Genomic DNA, 21,185 nt, shown 5'->3' with positions numbered 1-21,185 from the left:
ACACAATATCAGTGTTATTACTAACAATAACCTCATCAGTTGAGCTCCGTACACTGCCATGAGATGGAATGTCAGCAGCAGAGCTACCCCACTTAGAAAATGGCGGTAAATATTACTGAGATAAGCCATTTGGCGATTCCAAAATATTGTACTAAAATGAGGCCATAACATTTTCTGACCCTGCCCCATCCCCCCAATTGTTATTGCTTTAATTATCTCAAATAGCTATGCCTAATTCTAAGAAAGATGGTTTAACCAGTACTGCAGTGCCTTATTCTAACGACATATACCAATAAACGAGAAGCCACAGCGTCATATGTTAACAAGATAACATAAGTAATGTAACAAATATGCACTTGCCCTTCTTAATTTGTGTGTGCCAGAAATATTACTTGTCACTGAACAACGAGTGAAGGCACTACCTATAGGCTGCTACCTGGCTACCCAGAACACTGTTCGGGCCAACACAATGCAGGACGCTGCCGCCACCAGTGGGTCACGAATGAGTTACCTCCACCACAAAGCACAGCCCGCTACCATTCTGTACCATGCCACTGTCATCAGGAAATCACTGTGTAGCACCCAAACAATAAATCACAATCTGAGCACTATCTATGCTATATTGAAAGATAGGAATATTGGTAGAGGAAGTGCGCTTCATTAAAACATAATCCCCTGCATCCACATGCGACCTGTCAACAAGCTAGCTGGAGGGAGACTGGTCCTCAAACACACACCTATTAGGCCACAATAAAACCAATAAGAGGGTACATGGGCTGCCACCGCCGCCATTAGGGGAGTGGCCTGAAAAAGGTGGGAAACGCCCCCCCCCCCTCTCATTTGCCATTAATAATCAACCTCCACAACTCATCTTTACTCTTCACCACATTTTATTCCTTCAACCTCATCCGTCATGAACCAGACTTATTGTAAGAGGAAACAGCAGAGTTATTCTGTTTAGAAAACGACAGTTAACATTCAGCATTCCTGTTCAACACAGTGGTTGGAAGCATTAACGACTGTAGGCATACAGAGTGAGCTGAAGTATATACTAGGCTTGGAGTCATTTGCAGGAATGTACTTTACCAACCATGAAAGAAGTGAGCTATAAAACACGTCATAAAGGCACACTGCTACACCAACCAACTTGTGTGTGTTTTTATTACAGCAGAATGAAAGTAGTGCTATTTATGTATATGCTTCATACTCAAAAGGAGGTAATCTTCAGCCAGTTCTCAAAGGTTTTCATGACATCTTGTAATGTTTAACGGTAATACATGCAGAACAACGAGTTATTTAAAGATTTAGCACAGTGTTCATTTTTTGCACATGCTATTTGAGACAAAATTAATCCGATAGCAGATTCTGTGGCAGGAGGAAATAAGTCTTCCACCTGCAGCAGTAAAGTAAGTTCTTTAATAGTGGTGTGTCTAATTCTATTCGACAGACCACCACTTTTTGTTAAGATGAGTAACACGATGCACACTTTGAGTGTAACTACCCTCTTTAAGCATTACTCCATTGTAAAAACCCTACCTCCTGGACATACTGTGGCTGGATCCATTTCTCCACACTACATTGGATCATACATGGGTGGACACATCCCAACAATTATCTCAGACTTTAAACAGCGGTATCAGCACCAAACAATACTCCCTTACGTAGCGCGTTGTACATCCACTCCCAATAATATTGCCTGACGTAGTCCATTGTGGATCAACCATAAACAATACCCCATACCGAATATGGGAGGCTCCACCATGTGGGCACTACTCCAGAGTCATACCAGATAGAGGGCGCCTTCACAGGAAGCTGACACACCGAAACTGCATTACTGGTTTATGAATTTTTACAAAGGGTAATGTCAGTTACTTGAACATTATGATTATATCCATCTGTTACATACAAATATCCTTTATCTTGTCCGTCTGCTTAGCCGGGTGGTAACATGCTCGCCTCCCATGCAAGCGGGTCCGGGTTCGATTCCCGACTGAGTTGGAGATTTTTCTCCAGTCGGGAACTAGATATTGTGTTGTCCTCATCGTTATTTCATCTTCATCACCAGCCCGCACGTCGGCCGATGCGGCGTCGAATGAAATAAGACTTGCACTTGGGGCCGAACTTCCCCGACTAGGGGCCTCCCAGCCAACGATGCCATAAGCTCATTTCCATCCTGTATCCTTAATTTGTAGATATACTGAAGCTCTGATAGCTCCATTATTCAGAGGTAATAATTGGACTCTGTGACAGAAGCTACAGGACATTAACGTAAGAACTAGATATTGCTTTCGGGTATGCCACATGTATGTGCTTTAATAGTGGAAAGACAGGACGTTCTAGAGACATAGCATCAAGACGAAACTGTCATATATACGTGGGCAATACTACATGGCATCACACCATGACTTGTGTGTGTGAGAGAAAGGCTAGCAGAGAAGCAATAATGTTATTGAAAATAATGATACGACTGTTACGTTTCCCTTGGTTAATGACCATGATATGATAATGCTATAAGAAATTCTCACTATGTCATGAGCTCTGTGTGTGTGGCGGGGGGGGGGGGGGGGGGGCATGTGGAAAGCTGTCTAAATGTATCGGCATGTGGAAAGCTGTCTAAATGTATCAAATGCCAACAAATAGTACTTTCATTTTTTAAAGCTATCGTCACTGTACTATGAACGGCACTCCCCCCCACCCCCTCCTCCGCTCGCCATCAATTCTGTGGAATACATTATATTCCACACTCCTATTATTCAAAAATTGTTTTGCATCAAGTGGACTCACAGTTCCATAGTGTTGTATTCCACGAATCTTAAGAACATTAAACTACTTAGGTCATTCCCTATGAGAAACATTTTTTCTCACTCCAGTACCTGGTTAAAGTGGTATACCACACATCGAAGTTGTGTATCATAACGGATAACAGCTACAGGGATCAATGCATTAATCCATCCTCTATAAAGCAACTTACAAGACGCTCATCTAAAAATAAAGGCGTCTGACAGCTATGGTGTAGACGCTTCGCCGTGCTAGACAGGCCAAGTATTGACTGTAGCCAGAAGCAAATCGTCTGTACAGCTGAAACGTATTACTCTCCCCATCAGATGTCTCGCGACATTTGCGTATTTCCAATGCCTGATGGTGCTCCAATTCAAGGATGCCAAATGTGTACACCACTACCAATAAGCTTAAAAGAAACGACTAGGGCAGTTCCCTGTTACGGCTCGCTGGCAATGTTGTTTCTACATCTACATTTATACTCCGCAAGCCACACAATAGTGTGTGGCGGAGGGCACTTTACGTGCCACTGTGATTACCTACCTTTCCTGTTCCAGTCGCGTAGGGTTCGCGGGAAGACCGACTGCCGGAAAACCTCCGTGCGCGCTCGAATCTCTATAATTTTACGTTCGTGATCTCCTCGGGAGGTATAAGGAGGGGGAACCAATATATTCGATACCTCATCCAGAAACGCACCCTCTCGAAACCTGGACAGCAAGCTACACCGCGATGCAGAGTGCCTCTCTTGCAGAATCTGCCACTTGAGTTTGCTAAACATCTCCGTAACGCTATCATACTTACCAAATAACCCTGTGACGAAACGTGCCGCTCTTCTTTGGATCTTCTCTATCTCCTCTGTCTACCCGACCGGGTAAGGATCCCACACTGATGAGCAATACTGAAGTATAGGTCGAACGAGTGTTTTGTAAGCCACATCCTTTGTTGATGGACTACGTTTTCAAAGGACTCTCCCAATAAATCTCAACCTGGCACCCGCCATACCAACAATTAATTTTATATGATCATTCCACTTCAAATCGTTCCGTTCCCATACTCCCAGATATGTTACAGAAGTAACTGCTACCAGTGTTTGTTCCGCTATCATATAATCATACAGTAAAGGATCCTTCTTTCTATGTATTCGCAATACATTACATTTGACTATGTTAAGAGTCAGTTGCCACTCCCTGCATCAAGTGCCTATCAGCTGCAGATCTTCCTGCATTTCGCTGCAATTCACTAAGGCTGCAACTTCTCTGTATATTACAGCATCATCTGCGAAAAGCCTCGTGGAACTTCAGTCCCTATCTACTAGGTCATTTATATATATTGTGAAAAGCAGTGGTCCCATAACACTCCGCTGTGGCACGCCAGAACTTACTTTAACGTCTGTAGACGTCTCTCCATTGAGAACAATTGCTGTGTTCTGTTTGCTAAAAACTCTTCAATCCAGCCACACAGCTGATATGATGTTCCGTAGGCTCTTACTTTGTTTATCAGACGACTGTGAGGAACTGTATCGAACGCCTTCCGGAAATCAAGGAAAATGGCATCTACCTGGGAGCCTGTATCTAATATTTTCATGAACAAATAAAGCGAGTTGGGTCTCACACGATCGCTGTTTCCGGAATGCATATTGATTCCTACAGAGTAGATTCTGGGTCTCCAGAAATGACATGATATGATACGCGAAAAAAAAACCTGTTCTAAAACTCTACAACAGATCGATGTCAGAGATATAGGCCTATAATTTTGTGGATCTGCTCGACGACCCTTCTTGAAAACTGGAACTACCTATGCTCTTTTCCAATCATTTGGAACCTTTCGTTCCTCTAGAGACTTGCGGTACACGGCTGTTAGAATGGGGGTAAATTCTTTCGCGTGCTCTGTGTAGAATCGAATTGGTATCCCGTCAGGTCCAGTGGACTTTGTTGAGTGATTTCAGTTGCTTTTCTATTCCTTAGACACTTATTTCGATGTTAGCAATTTTTTCGTTCGTGAGAGGATTTAGAGAAGGAACTGCAGTGCGGTCTTCCTCTGTGAAACAGCTTTGGAAAAAGGTGTTTAGTATTTCAGCCTGATGCGTGTCATTCTCTGTTTCAATGCCAATATCATCCCAGAGTGTCTGGATATGCTGTTTCGATTCTCTTACGAATTTAACGTAACACCAGAACTTCCTAGGATTTTCTGTCAAGGTGGTACATAGAATTTTACTTTCGAATTCACTGAACGCTTCACGCACAGCCCTCCTTACGCTTTGACATCGTTTAGCTTCTGTTTGTCTGAGAGGTTTTGGCTGCGTTTAAATTTGCAGTGAAGATCTCTTTACTTTCGCAGCTTACGTCAGCTGGCCTGATGTTAGGAAGTTCAAACCCCATCTGGAGGCCACAGTGTGGCACTCGGACCTTGGGAGGCCCTATCGTCAGCTGGAGCATATATGTAGGACTCGGTGACTGCCTCAGCTAAACGGATCCTTATAAACACTAGAGTAAGAATCTGCTGCAACTTATTCTGCTGAAGGAGACGTTTATCTTACATTCCGTAATACACTGAAGCGCCAAAGAAACTGGTATAAGCGTGCGTATTCAAATACAGACATATGTAAACAAACGGAATACGGCGCTGCGGTCGGCAACGCCTATATAAGACGAGTGGGTGGTGCAGTTGTTAGATCGGTTACTGCTCCTATAATGGCAGGTTATCAAGATTTAAGTGAGTTTGAATGTGGTGTTATAGTCGGCGCACAAGCTAAGGGACACAGCATCTCCGAGGTGGCGATGAAGTGGGGATTTTCCCGTACAATCATTTCACAAGTGTGCCGTGAACATCAGGAATCCGGTCAGCCGGAAAAAGATCCTGCAAGAACGAGACTAATAACGACTGAAGAGAATGGTTCAACGTGACAGAAGTGCAACCCTTCCGCAAATTGCTGCAGATTTCAATGCTGGGCCATCAACAAGTTTCAAAGCGTGAACCGTTCGACGAAACATCATCGATACGGGCTTTTGGATCCGAAGGCCCAATCGTGTACCCTTGATGACTGCGCGACACAAAGCCTTACCCCTCTCCTGGCCCGTCAGCATCGACAATGGACTGTTGATGACTGGAAACATGTTGCCTGGACGGACGAGTCTCGTTTCAAATTGTATCGAGCGAGTGGGTGTGTACGGGTATGGAGACAACCTCAGTAATCTATGGACCCTTCGTGTCAGCAGGGGACTGCTCGAGTTGGAGGAAGCTCTGTAATGGTGTGGGACGCGTGCAGTTGGAGTGACACGGGACTCCTGATACGTCTAGATACGACTCTGACATGTGGCACGTGCGTAAGCATTCTTTCTGATCACCTCCATCCATTCATGTCCATTGTGCATTCCGACGCCCTTGGGCAATTTCAGCAGGACAAGGCGACACCCCATAAACCAGAATTGCTACAGAGTGGCTCCAGAAACACTCTTGTGAGTTTAAGCACTTCTGCTGGCCAACAAACTCCCCAATAATGAACATTATTGAGCATATTTGGGACGCCTTGCAACGTGATGTTCAGGAGAGACCACCACCCTTCGTACTCTTGCGGATTTATGGACAGCCCTGCAGGACTCATGGTGTGAATTACCTTTAGCTCTACTTCAGACGCTATTCGTGTCCATGTCACGTCGTGTTGGGGCACTTCTGCTACATCGCAGGAGCCCTGCAGGATATTAGGCAAGTGTACCAGTTTCTTAGTCTCCTCGTTGTACACATCTATTGTTCTTCTAAAATGTCTAACCGTTTATTTTTTCAGCTTTATGTAAAATTTCCAATTGTTTGTCAGTGCTACGTGTATTATACCCTCCTGTTGCATACGTAAGAATTTTGCTGTTTTATTGCTGGTGTAGGTTTGCAATTGATATCTCAAGTCATAGGACCTGCCTGCCTGGCCAATATGGCGTTTTTCACAGTCACAGTTTTATAGGCCCCCTATTTCCCCTATTTATTATTTTTATGTAGCAAGTTATGACACACCCGTGGTTTTACATTATCTGGTGTTCTAGGACCAATTTTAACTCCATTTCGCAGAAAATGTGTTCGTCGTCTGTACAGCTACTTTATTTCTCTTCTTTATAATTTTGTTATAGATGAGGTGCACTATGCTCAGGTAACATTCTTTTGCAAAGGTGACTTGTCTTAATCTGCTTATCACATGCTGTTTTTATGGCCACCTGCCAGATGAAAAGTGGAGCATTTATCACCTCAGAAACAGGAAAGAAAAAGTATGTAGAGATGTTACGTGGCAACATGTCCGCAAACGGTAATGCATATTTTAGTTGGTAGGGGGTAAAAGATCATTACCAAAGGTTGTGCAGAGAATGACAGTCTGTACTACGAATACAGCACGTTGCTTCATGTTTGTATGCGTATCTACTTCGTCAGAACAATATACGAAGAAGTAATAGAAGACGTAATAAAAATCATTCCAAAATGCAGGGGCCAAGGAGCGGACGATATCCCCTATAATTTTATAAAATTTTGTGCTCAAACATCAAGAAAGAGTTGTCGGAAGTAACGAAAGGCGATAAGCGAAGATAACACTATTACTACCTTAGAATGGATAGGTGGGTATTTGGAGGAAATATCACGACGTTGTTATATTACAGTAATTCAATCACATACAGCATTGTCAATGTGTATTACCTCACAACTTTTCGTAGTATTTACCACTAGTCATTCCCTTTCCTGTACCTCACGCGAATGGAGCGAAAGAAATGGCACTGTCTGTACGCTTCCATACTAGCCAGACTTTCTATCCTTAGAATTTCTAACATCTTGCACCAACTTACATCGTTAAAACTCGCGGTGAAGCCTTCAGCTGTCACTTATTTTGCACAATTCGCTACTAGTTTTGGCCAATGAACATGAACATCAATTTCCACAGTTATTCTGCAGGTGAATATCCCCCCCCCCCCCCCTTGAAACATACATAAACCACTGACATCGTCTAACGCTTTTTCCAGGTCGACAAATCCTGTGAACGTGTCTTGTCTTTTCTTTAGTCTCGCTTCCACCATCAACGGCAGCGTATGAATTGTCTCCGTGGTGCATTCACCTTTAAAAAAACCAAAGTGATCGTCATCTAATTCGGATGCATGACGTGTTAAGCTGATTGTGCGGTAATTTTCGTACTTGTCGGCTCTTGCAATCTTCGAAGTTGTGTAGACGATATTTTTCCGAAAGATAGGTTGTATATCGCCAGACTCATACATTTTATATATTAACGAGAATAATCGTTTTCTTGACACTTCTCCCCAATGAGTTAAGAAATTATGATGGAACGTTATCTATCCCTTTTGCCTTATTCGATCTTAAGGCTTCCAAAGCTCTTTTAAATTGTAGTTCAAATACTGGATACCCTATCCCTCCTATATTGACTCCTCAGTATCACGTCATCAGATAAGTCTTCACCCTGATAGAGACCTTAAGTGAACACTTTCCACTCATTCGCTCTCTCCTCAGCATTTAGCAGTGGAATTCCCATTCCACTCTTAATGTTACCTTCCTCCCTTTTAATTTGCCTTTTCTATACACTGAGCCAGTCCTTCCGACAACTTTTTCTTTTTCGATTTCTTCACGGTTTTCAAGCAGCCATTTCGACCTAGCTTCCCTGCACTTAATTCCTAATTGACTTGTATTTATGTATTCCTGAATTACCCTGGAAATTTCTGTACTTCTTTCTTTCATTGATCAACTGAAGTATTCCTTCTGTTACCAATGCTTTATTCGCAGTTACCTTCTTTGTACCTATGTTTTCATTACCATCTTCTTTGATTGCCCCTTTTAGAGATATCCATTCTTCTTCAACTGAACTGCCTATTGTGTTATTCCTTATCGCAGACTAGTCCTGTATCCTCAGAGAACTTCAAGCTTACGTCTTCATTCCTTACTACTTCAATATTCCACTTCTTTGCGCATTGCTTCTTCGTGATTAGTCTCTTAAACTTCAGCCTACTCTTCATCAATACTAAACTGTGATCTAATTATACATCGGCTCCTGGGTACGTCTTACAATTCAGTATCTGATTTCACAATCTCTGCCTGATTACGATGTAATCTAATAGAAATCTTCCCAATCTTCCAGGCGTTTCCTAGTATACCTCCTCCTCTCGTTGGAAAATTGGAAATTTGTGGTAAATCCTATGGGACCAAGCTGCTCAGGTCATCGTTCCCTAAGCTTACACACTACTTAATCAAACTTAACCTAGCTTACGCTAAAGACAACACACACACCCATGCCGGAGGAGGGACTCAAACATCCGACAGGGGCAGCCGCGCGAACCGTGACAAGGCGACTGAGACCGAACGGCTACCCCGCGCGTCCCTACTCTTGTGATAGTTGAACAGAGTATTCGCTATTACTAGCTGAAATTTGTTGAAGAATTCAATTAGTATTTCTCCTCTTTCATTCCTGGTACCAAGCCCATATTCTCCTGTAGCACTCTCTCCTGTTCGTTACCCTACAACCGCATTCCAAGCCCCAGTGGCTATCAGATTTACGTCTCCTTTTACGTACTAAATTACCCGTTCAGTAGCTTCATATCCTTTCTCCATCTCTTCATCTTCTGCTTCTGACGTCGGCATTTATACCAGACGTACTGTTGTCGATTCTGAGGAAAACAAAACTGTCACTGAACTGCTTGCAGTACCTCACTCTCTGCTCTACCTTCCGCTTCATGATATGTACCATTTCCTGCTGCTGTTGATATTACCCTATTTGTATGTATATTGTATGTTAACCAGGGACGTAGAAACGACAGAGAGGCTCCGTCCCCGCCGCAGCCGCAGTGGTCCACAACCCCACAACGACTACCGCAGTCCTCTTTACTCCTCCGCCGCCCCACACCGAACCCAGGATTATTATGCAGTTCCTTCCGGTGGACGCTCCCCCCCCCCCCCCCCCCCCACCAAGGGAACGACTGACACCAGACGAGTGTAACCCCTATGTTTGCATGGTGGTGTACGCGTACATGGAGAACTTGTTGGCGCAGCAATAGCCGACATAGTGTAGCTGAGGCATAATAAGGGGAACCAGACCGCATTCGCCGACGCAGATGGAAAGCCACCTAAAATCCATTCACATGCTGGCCGGCTCACCGAACCCCGACACAAGTCCGCCGGGCAGATTCGTGCCGGGGACCAGGCGTTCCTTCCCGCTCCGGAAACCCGTGCCTTTAGGCTGCGTTCACACTGCCGGCCGGGCCGAGCCGAGCCTGGCCGGGCCGCCGCCCGCTTTGATATCAAACACATGGTTTTCAATTGCGGTGTTCACACCGGCGGCCGGGCCGCGCCGACACGACGTGAGTCTCCCGGAGCCGAGCCGGCGACATCCCGAGTGTTTAATACTACCGGCGCGAGCCGACCGCAGGCGCGAGCCTGTGGAGCAGCACTACAGCTTCTGCAGTACACGCTCACACGTCTCCCTTCTGCTTTCATCACAAGTGTGACTGCACACGTCTTTTATTTTAAGATGTTAGCTCACATTTCAAAATCAGTGAGGAAAAATTACGTTTATTATAATGATACATAAGAAATTACTTTTATTTCGTTTTTTTAATATACCGTATTTACATGCATTTACAACAATAGCTCGCCAGCGATCGCGGCATTGCCGCCACTGAATAGTTCGCATTTACTTGTAACTGGAGACAGATATGAGTGTCACTGAGGGACGGAAATGTGCCCCTACCAGATGACAATGCATTGTAAAGTCATGCTGTGGCACGTTACTATAAGCTGTTGTCTGTGACATCTTTTTGCTATGTTCTTACTTTAATGAATGCAGAATAACATACACGTGACATTAACTTGTGTCCATCAATTTGGTATCAGAAATTTGGCTAGTATGACAGTAATGATGCAGTTTCCAGATTATGGAACGAAGTAACCAAGGAGTGTGTTACGCACAAATATAAATTATTTTCCTTTATAATTTTATTTGTTTTATTTACAGTGAAATGAGGCACACAAAAATACAGTAAATAGCTAAGTACTTTCAATTCCAAAATTTATTTTTGAAAGTTTTTTAATTATTTTAAGTTGCATTTTTAACGAAATATTCAACAAAAGTGTTCCTGACAGTTTTCGAACGTAATGTGGAATTTCTGTTGAATGTGGCACCAGCTGTCTGCATATCACCATTGTTACAAAACTTTTCAACTTCAGCATTGCATCCTTCTCTGTCAATGACAATATTATGAAGTAGACAAATGCACTTGACTATGTGATCAGCTACGTCAATGGATGTTTCAATTTCCTCCCTTAGTAGTCTCCATTAATTGGTCATTATACCAAATCCACATTCAACAACTTTTCTTGTTCTGGAATGCATATCATTATATAGAATCTCCTCGTTGTCCAAATTTCTGCGAGGAAAAGGTCTCATCAAATTCTCTAATAAGGGGTAAGCTTCATCTAGCAAAATGACGTATGGTAGTTCCTGACACATTCCTTCAAGTCTTGTTGGTGGCGGTAATAACAACTCCCCATTTGTAAGTTTCTTATATAACATACTTTATTTAAACACGCCTGCATCAGACTGTTTACCGTAGGCACCAACATCTACAGCTATAAATTTGTAATTTGCATCAGCAACTGCTTGGAGTACAATCGAATAATACTGTTTGTAATTGTAAAACATGCTGCCAGAAAGTTTAGGACATTGGACACGTATGTGCTTCCCGCCTATAAATCCAACACAGTTTGGAAATCCCCATCTCGTATGCATTTCACTGGCAATTTCTTTAAATCGAGAAACAGTTGGCGTTGGTAAATGAATGGGAGCAAGTGACTCCCATATGGCCATACAAACGTCTTTCACCACCACTGACACGGTGGACACTCCTAATCGGAATGACGACGCTAGTGCATGAAAGGAGGTGCCAGTGGACAGATACCTGAGAAAAAAAATCGTAAAATGTGTTACTCAAGTGCGGTGTTGGGCGAAGTTTTTACATTTTGTTTGCACAGTAGATATTTACTTAGTACATGTCATTTCACAGTTATACAACAATAAATAATTAAAGAGACATTTTCTTGCACCCTTCTATATTCTTTCAGCTAAAATAATGAAATCTAAATGCGAAGACCTGAGAGACAGTTACAGAGAATAACTTGTATAACTTGGCAAAATAAGGTCATGTGATCCAGGGAATAGTATATTAAAATGCAATTCTACTCGGGCTTTGTTCTGTCATATGATTTTCCTAAGTTCCAAGAGCTATGCACAGTTCCTTATCAGAGGAAATAGAACCACTGAGTCAAAGGGCATTATCTCAAAACTCTTCGCCTATCAATCCGTCAATCTTACAAGGTAATGAAAAGAATTCGGTGAGGTCATCAGTGGCTCCACATGATGCACCATCACCACTGCCAAGAAAAAAGAAGAAAAGAGTTGGAAAATTCTGAAGGAGTATTTCTGCGATTCTTCGTTGAAGGCACAGCAAGACATAACCCAAAATGACGAAGCTAATTACTTACTAATGATTCTCAGGAGTCCCATAAACTCTCTTCCCCTCAGAGGTAATCGTTTGTGAAATTTAATATACAAAAGCAGGACTACAATTAATTGGAGGTAGTGAATGCTGCACAAAGTTCTACTGCAAACCAAAAAGCGTGTACTAACGAATCTTACCTTATTGTTATACACAATTTTTCTTCTGCTGTTACACTTCTGCGAAAATTTGTGTTCTGTTTCGAAATTTTGTGTTGAATGTTCTGCAGCTCATACTGAAATGTATTGTGATTCATTCTGTAATATGAATAAAATTTTTCAGGATAGTTTTTAAGTTCTTCATGTAAAGAAAAACACTCTCCTAAATGTCTGTCGCTATTTATGGGATGAATCCATAACCTCCTAGTTCTTCTGTATTTCAAAACTCGACGAGTTACTGCAGTGTCAAAACAATATCAGTAAAAGAATGAAGACATTGTGCAAGTAGGCTGTTTAGGTTTTTTTATTGGTAACGCCACGTAGCGCTCTGTATGAAAATCACTGGCTGTGCTGTGTGCAGTCTGTGGCTGGTTCGCATTGTTGTTGGCTATTGTAGTGTTGGGCAGTTGGCTGTTAACAGCGCGTAGCGTTGCGGAGTTGGAGGTGAGCCGCCAGCAGTTGTGGATGTGGGGAGAGAGGTGGCGGAGTTTTGAGAGCGGATGATTTGGACGTGTGTCCATCAGAGACAGTACATTTGTAAGAATGGATGTCATGAACTGCTATATATATTATGGCTTTTGAACACTATTAAGGTAAATACATTGTTTGTTCTCTATCAAAATCTTTCATTTGCTAACTATGCCTATCAGTAGTTAGTGCCTTCAGTAGTTAGAATATTTTATTTAGCTGGCAGTAGTGGCGCTCGCTGTATTGCAGTAGTTCGAGTAACGAAGATTTTTGTGAGGTAAGTGATTTGTGAAAGTGTAGTGGGACGAAATTAAACGTCACCCATCCACCAAAGTCAGCCCAGTTTGCAGGTGACTATGAGTTTAATTTAGTTTTGTTTATGTGTTTTCTTATTATTTGTAATAAGTGTGAATTATCTAAAAGTTTGTATTTTTTTTTATGTGTTTCATGTACGGAGAGATCGGCGCAACGAACGGGGACAGCATCTTCGTTGCCGCGACCAGAGAGGAAATTGCTGGCCGCTATACGTCGCGGGTCGACAGCCAAGGAGCAACAGAAGATCCTGGAACCGAGTTGTTGCGTCGTGTTTCTAAAAATTAAAAATGAATTTTTATACTCTTTTTGTACAACAATGACGAGCTTAATCTTATTGAGATGTTAGTCACTGTCTGTCAACGCTCAAGTTCACATCTGTATGTGTAGGAAGCTAATAAAATAGTGTATGTTACTAAAGGTGAAACACGTGTCTTGAAGATTTATTTATGAAGAGTTATGTGAACGGATTAATAATATATTTGACAAGATTATTGATTCAGACAGCGTTGGCCGAAACTTCGAATCTAAAAAGTTTATTTAATGTGTGATTCCGATATCGATTAGATCAAGATAACGTGGGTCGATATAATTTTCTGAGGAGAAACAAACGAAATTTAAATTGGGAAAAGTTACAAAAACCAATTGGCCCAAGTGATGTAATTCTCTGCACACGACTCAACTGATGTTTTACAGTTTCGTTCAAGAACCATTCTATGACAATTTAAAAAGAATATGAATCATTTTTGAAGTGGGTTGTAACTGACGTAGGTGACGAAGTCTGCACATGGTCATATATCAAACGAAAACTAATACGTCGTTACACTGCACCGTGGCGACCTTAGAAACAGGACTTGTGTGCAACTAAGGCACAGACGTACGAAACAAAACATCAAGAGTCCTTCGGAAGTCAACGCGAGTTTTCGTGGAGCCTTCACCAGCCAGCGGCGACTTCGTGGGTGTGGGCATCTGACGGAGCCGCAGCCAAGCAGTACGGTCACGCAGTTGTTCCACGAGAACGCTGCAAACCCCGACAACCTTTTTTCTCCCTAAACTAATAGGCCCAGTACGTCAGCTGCGGAGCGTTCCTCCGGCTGGTATTAGAGGTGTTGCTGAGGGCTTCGCCTGTCTACGGCGGTGCCGGGCGTGGTCGCAGCCAGTGACGTTTCCGGTGTTCGACTCAGCGTCCTGGCCGGTTGCGGAAGCGGGGTCGCAGCATCTCAGCGGCTGCATCGACGGCTGTTTCTTCTGCAGCCCCATAGCAGCACTCTGGTCATCGAGAACTACAAATTACAATATTAAGTGTCCGGTGAGTTTGTTTCAAGTTGGAAGTGGAGTGTTGTATATAGGGAGTGTGCTTTTATAGGATTGTTGATTACAAGTCTGCGTGTGTAAATAGTTAATATCTTACAATAATGTCGGGAAGTGAAATGTCAGACGAAGAGCAATCTATGTCCGATAGGAGCATGAGAGCCCTTTTTAGGGCGATCGCTAAATTAAAACAATCTAACGAGGAATCTACTGCTAGATTAAAAGAGGAACTAAAACAGGAATTAAAACAGTCTAACGAAGAATTTACTGCTGAATTAAAACAATCTAATGAAGAATTTATGGCTAGATTAAAACAGTCTAACGAGGAATATACTGCTAGATTGAAAGAGGAACTAAAACAGGAATTAAAACAGTCTAACGAGGAATCTACTGCTAGACTTAAAGGGGAGCTAACAGAATCGACAGACAGGTTACAGGAACATCTTAATGAAACCAGTCGAGAATTAAGTGGTAAAATAGAGTCTTCTAAAGTTGAAATGCAGGAAAAATTAGTAGGACTTAGTAATAAGATTGCTGATAATTGTAAAAGGTTAGAAGAATATATCCAGGAATCGCGCGAGGAAAAAGCTCGCATGCGAAACGATATCACTGACTTATCCGAGAGACTAGATAGTGTCAATATCTTAGTTGTAAAGGAAATACAGAAAAATAACAACATGTTACGAGATGAACCTTCTATGCAAACGGAGACGGTTCGTAGAGAATTAGTGGAATCTATTAAAGAGGTCTCTACCAAACCTGTAGAGATTTCTTCAATAGATAATGTAGAATTAGAAACATTAACTCATCAAGTAGAAAAGGACCATACCGAAACCGAAAACATGAAATTTTTAATTACTGAAATATGCAGTAATCTTGAGACTGCCAAAGATAATAACATTGATGAAGGTACAGAGCGTTCACATCGTGAACACAGTGAAGAATCGATATTAGCTAATCGCGTATCCAATACAGAAATGCGGATACAGGAAATTACTAAACGATTATCGGAATTAGATAATAACGAGAACATTTCAGGTAGCAGAGGTAATAACATAATCAGAGACAACAGTCGCATCGAATTTGCTAGCACGGATGACAACAATATGAATAAGGCAATCACGGCAAGCCAATCCGATGCAACTCCGTCTCTGAAATCTAAACAAAATCCGACTATTTCTCTCGCAGAATGTCTGGATGACATAACGACAAATTCAAATGTAGCAAGTCGATTTCCTGTATTCAAACCAGGAGGCGAACTGCACCCTATAATCTTTATAAAAGCTTTTGAAACATCATTATCTCCTAAATGGAGTAATGAAAAACGCATTCAATTTGTAATAGGACATTTAGAAGCAGAAGCTGCGGAATGGGCAGTACTGCATAGAAATGAATTCAGGGATTGGGATGATTTTGTTAAGCAGTTTAAACAAAATTATTCGTCAAGACGAAAACAACAACACTTAACTTTAGAGTTGTTAGCCCCTCCTCCATATTCTAAACGGTGGAGAGGTTATAGGAATTATTTTGAATGGAATTTAAACCGTGCTAAATTAATTGAAAGTCGTCTAATGCGAGTCCTAATTAGTGGATTACCGTATTATGTAAAGGAAAGAAAAATGTTATTCTACGAATTATACAAAACCTTAATAATGGGGACGAAACAGTTAACACCCGGGGTGTGTGGTTATATTTTAACGACTTGTTGTATTGGAATGCACAGAGGGAACACCAGAGATGGAAAATCTGCATTCCGAAAACTGTTGTGGACGAGGTAATTACCTATATTCATGAAGGTTACGGGCATTTTGGAATTCATAAATGTATTAAACATCTATTGAAATATTATTATTTCAAAAATATGTCCCGTATTGTGAGAAGTATTATTAGGGCTTGTGAAACCTGTCAAAAGGTTAAAGTTAATAACAAATCTAAGCCTTATAAATTATATGCTGTAATTCCTCGAGGTTTGTGGGATCTACTGTCATTAGATTTTTTCGGCCCTCTGCCTCGGAGTTCAGGAGGATTAACATATGTGTTTGTTGTAATGGAATGTTGGTCTAAACATGTGAAGCTATATACTTTGCAACGAGCGAATACAGCAAGCGTTATACGCTGCCTCACCCGAAATTACTTTGTTAACTGGGGCATTCCTAAACGACTTATGTCTGACAACGGTAGTGCCTTTATTAGTCAAAGATTTCAGGATATGATAAGACAATATGGAATCAAACATATCTTAATTTCGAAATATCACCCTCAAAGTAATTTAGTAGAAAGAGTCATGAAAGAATTAGGACGATTATGTAGAACTTATTGTGCACATAAACATACTCGGTGGGCCAAACTAATGCCTGAATTCGAAAAGATATTAAATGAATTGCCTCACCTAACGACGGGATTATCACCTACAGAAATTTTAGGCAAACGAATTATAGGTGAGCCTTTACTAGCTGCTTTACCTTGGCCACCAGTAAATGAGATCCAACAATGTATCCCAGACGAAAAAGTTTGCGAACAGATTGTAAAAAATGCCGAACGGAGAATTAAAAGTTATAATCAACAGGCTATAGAACCCTCATTTCAGGTAGGAGATCTTGTGCTAGTACGATCTCATCCTAAAAGCTCTAAGATCGATAAGGAATGTAGAAAATTCTTCTTTATCTTTGAAGGTCCATATGTTGTACATAAGATTGTACATCCCAAAGCATTACTTCTTATGGAACCTTCATCAGGTGTAATTAAAGGATTATATAGTGTTGATCAAATGAAACTCTTCATTCCTAAATAAGTTAATATTTAGTATATGTTACATACGGAAGAGCGTTCATAGTTTATTCATGTGAAGTTTTCGTGATAGTTACGTATTATTTTAAAGAATAGAACAGAAAGCTTAAACAAGTGTTCTACAATAATCTACTGGTACTTCAAAAAGAGAAAGATAACCCAAAAGGGGATTTATATGGAAGAAATTTTGCTCTTAGGTCAAAAGGAATTTTGCATATTTTAAATTTACTCGGATAGTAGGAACCAAAGGGGATGGTTAATAGTTTTAGGGACCATGGGCGTCCAGAGCTATATGGCTCACGAGAACATAGCAGAGTGCCCTTAATAGAGGTTTGCAATAGTGTTAATATAGAACACACCAAACGGGGCTCTCTCGCTTGTTTCTCCTAAATAAATGGCCATTACCCAACAAGGTGTCCGAAGGTAAAGAAAGCCGTGCCGAGATTCTAAAGAGAGTTTTGCTTGATTTCTTCTTGACCTCAGGCATAAATAAGGCATTAGGGAAGAGAATGATGTAAAGTAAATAGTACTATTAGTTATTGTGAGAAACTTATTAGTAATATACATTCTTGGAAAGAATAACTCTAGTAAATAAATGAAACTATAACTAATCTATCACAATTTGAATGCTCTGTCCTAATGTACAACGTTAAAGAACGTACTAAATTAGTATTGATTAGCAACTATTAATTGAAGAGGAGCAATCTCCCTATATTCGGTTACGAATTACCATAAGAGCACAATTAAGAGTAAATGACAAATAGTCACAACGATATCGTATTAAAAGGATTAAATCTATCTAAGAGCAAGGGCTCTAGGTTACGTAAAATGTGAGGAAAATGTATTAACAGTTAAATATTGTATATTGAACAGTTTTAATTCCGGTTAAGACCTGACAAACTGAGCTTGTGGGTGGGGTATGTAGTGGGACGAAATTAAACGTCACCCATCCACCAAAGTCAGCCCAGTTTGCAGGTGACTATGAGTTTAATTTAGTTTTGTTTATGTGTTTTCTTATTATTTGTAATAAGTGTGAATTATCTAAAAGTTTGTATTTTTTTTTATGTGTTTCATGTACGGAGAGATCGGCGCAACGAACGGGGACAGCATCTTCGTTGCCGCGACCAGAGAGGAAATTGCTGGCCGCTATACGTCGCGGGTCGACAGCCAAGGAGCAACAGAAGATCCTGGAACCGAGTTGTTGCGTCGTGTTTCTAAAAATTAAAAATGAATTTTTATACTCTTTTTGTACAACAATGACGAGCTTAATCTTATTGAGATGTTAGTCACTGTCTGTCAACGCTCAAGTTCACATCTGCATGTGTAGGAAGCTAATAAAATAGTGTATGTTACTAAAGGTGAAACACGTGTCTTGAAGATTTATTTATGAAGAGTTATGTGAACGGATTAATAATATATTTGACAAGATTATTGATTCAGACAGCGTTGGCCGAAACTTCGAATCTAAAAAGTTTATTTAATGTGTGATTCCGATATCGATTAGATCAAGATAACGTGGGTCGATATAATTTTCTGAGGAGAAACAAACGAAATTTAAATTGGGAAAAGTTACAAAAACCAATTGGCCCAAGTGATGTAATTCTCTGCACACGACTCAACTGATGTTTTACAGTTTCGTTCAAGAACCATTCTATGACAATTTAAAAAGAATATGAATCATTTTTGAAGTGGGTTGTAACTGACGTAGGTGACGAAGTCTGCACATGGTCATATATCAAACGAAAACTAATACGTCGTTACTCTACAAAAGGTATAGGTTATCGTTAGTCAGGGCCATTCTTTTGTAGGGATTACTGAAAGTCAGATTGCGTTGCGCTAAAAAATATTGTGTCAGTTTAAGCACAGTCATGTATAATTTTTCTAAGGGGACGTTTCAATTGTTCTACACGACAGCACTGACTAGCTAAAGGCGACTTGCTTGTCAGCTGTCGATGGGTGGAGATTTTTTTTCAATTAATTTATTTGGCCTCCGGCAACTAACAGCCATTTAGCCAAAGAGTGTGGATTACCTTGACAGTGCAGCGCAGCCGCCAAGGAAGAAAAAAACAATGACACATCTGTGTCGATCTACTGTAGTTTCATTAACTCTCCATTATTTTTTCTGTTCAAAAATGGTTCAAATGGCTCTGAGCACTATGAGACTTAACATCTATGCTCATCAGTCACCTAGAACTTAGAACTACTTAAACCTAATTAACCTAAGGACAGAACACAACACCCAGCCATCACGAGGCAGAGAAAATCCCTGACCCCGCCGGGTATCATTTTTTCTGTCAAAGTAGACATGAGACTACAGAATTGCGCTTCAGTTTCTGCAGTAAACGTATCACAAATCTCCAGTTTGTTTTTGTGATTAGTTTTACACTAAATTTTATCAGACCTATGTCATTGACACTTCTATCTGTACATGTACTAAACCAAGCTGTAACCGCGCGAACTCCGTGGCTTGCGGACGCGGCACTGACGCCACTGAATAGCTCGCATTACTTGTGACCAGAGACAGATATCAGTATCATTATCATTTCAAAAACTTTTTGGTACTTTCAGCTACATTTCATTCCCAACAATGTATGGTCTAAAACGGATCTAACAGTAAGCTATCCGCTACATAACTTTTTCACTACAAGATTTGTGAATCAAGTGCACAACGTTGACAAATAGCATCATTTCACAATGACTGTTAAGAAATATGGAAAGGTAAATGATTCAATATGAAGCTAAGATGTTACACTACCACGTGTACAAAAATCAGATTTTTTAGCCGCATACTTTCTTCAAAATCGGTTGGGAAGCGTTACGAAACTAAGAAATCACGCGAAACGAAAAGTAGACTTTTTCTTTCTTCACGACGTAAGTAACGCTTTTAAGGAAAAAGTAAGTTCATAAAACGATGTGGCGAAGTCTTATATACCTCTAAGAATTTTTAAAACATGAAAATCGGAGAAGTGGATTTTCCCCCATTTCGCCGTCCTGGTTCGGCGCGGCGCGTAATATAGTCCAGTGAAACTGTCAGAAAAAAAGCCTGTACCTTGCAAAAGGTGGGGTAGAAGATTTTATTTTTTTAACTCGTTCATATTGTTGGAAAGGTTAGAAAACCAAGTTTTGCCAACAAAATTTCTCTTGGGAAAACATTCTGCAATCAAAAAACTTCGAAAATTTTGGACTTTTTTCAGTTTTTTCAAAATATATCAGTTTCATTTGCTCCTATTGCTTTGACGTCTATTTTCTTTTTTAAGGAGCACAAAATTCTCTACAAATTTGATTCTTTCCATTTTTTTCTACTCCCAGTATCTAAGGCGCCACAGCGCGTCAAAAAATACAAATTTTTCCAATTTCGAGCAAAGTGGCAAATTACCTAATTTTTGAACACTGTTATTTCAGTTTCTATTTGTGTAGTATAAACACATTACTCATCATGTTATTCATTGGAATTTACCATCTCACTCTGCTGCAGGGCCAGGACAAACAGCATCATATTCAGTAACTATGAACACATTCACGTCGGATAGCGTGAAGTTTATTTGTGTTACAATATGTAATACGATTGCATGCAGGTGCCGTACATTTGATTGACGTTAATGATCAGTTATAGGAAAAAGTATGTAGGAATTGTTCTTTAGCGGACAAAAGCGTATTTATTCTTTGGCGGGTGGAAGGCGATTACCTCTGGTGATTGTTCACAGCGCGCTGACAGCTATTAGCACACAACAATAACGGTCCTACAGTTTCGAGTCGCTCCCATTCAGTATATGTTGTGGTGCTGAAAATGAGTATGTCTGAAATGAATTTGTGTTTCATTTGCGAAAAAACTGTGGTGAGTGGTGCACGC

The sequence above is a fragment of the Schistocerca piceifrons genome, chromosome 3 (assembly GCF_021461385.2).
Source record: "Schistocerca piceifrons isolate TAMUIC-IGC-003096 chromosome 3, iqSchPice1.1, whole genome shotgun sequence".
Taxonomy (NCBI): Eukaryota; Metazoa; Arthropoda; class Insecta; order Orthoptera; family Acrididae; genus Schistocerca; species Schistocerca piceifrons.
The sequence above is the reverse complement of the archived record's forward strand: the minus strand, read 5'-3'. Positions refer to the sequence as shown.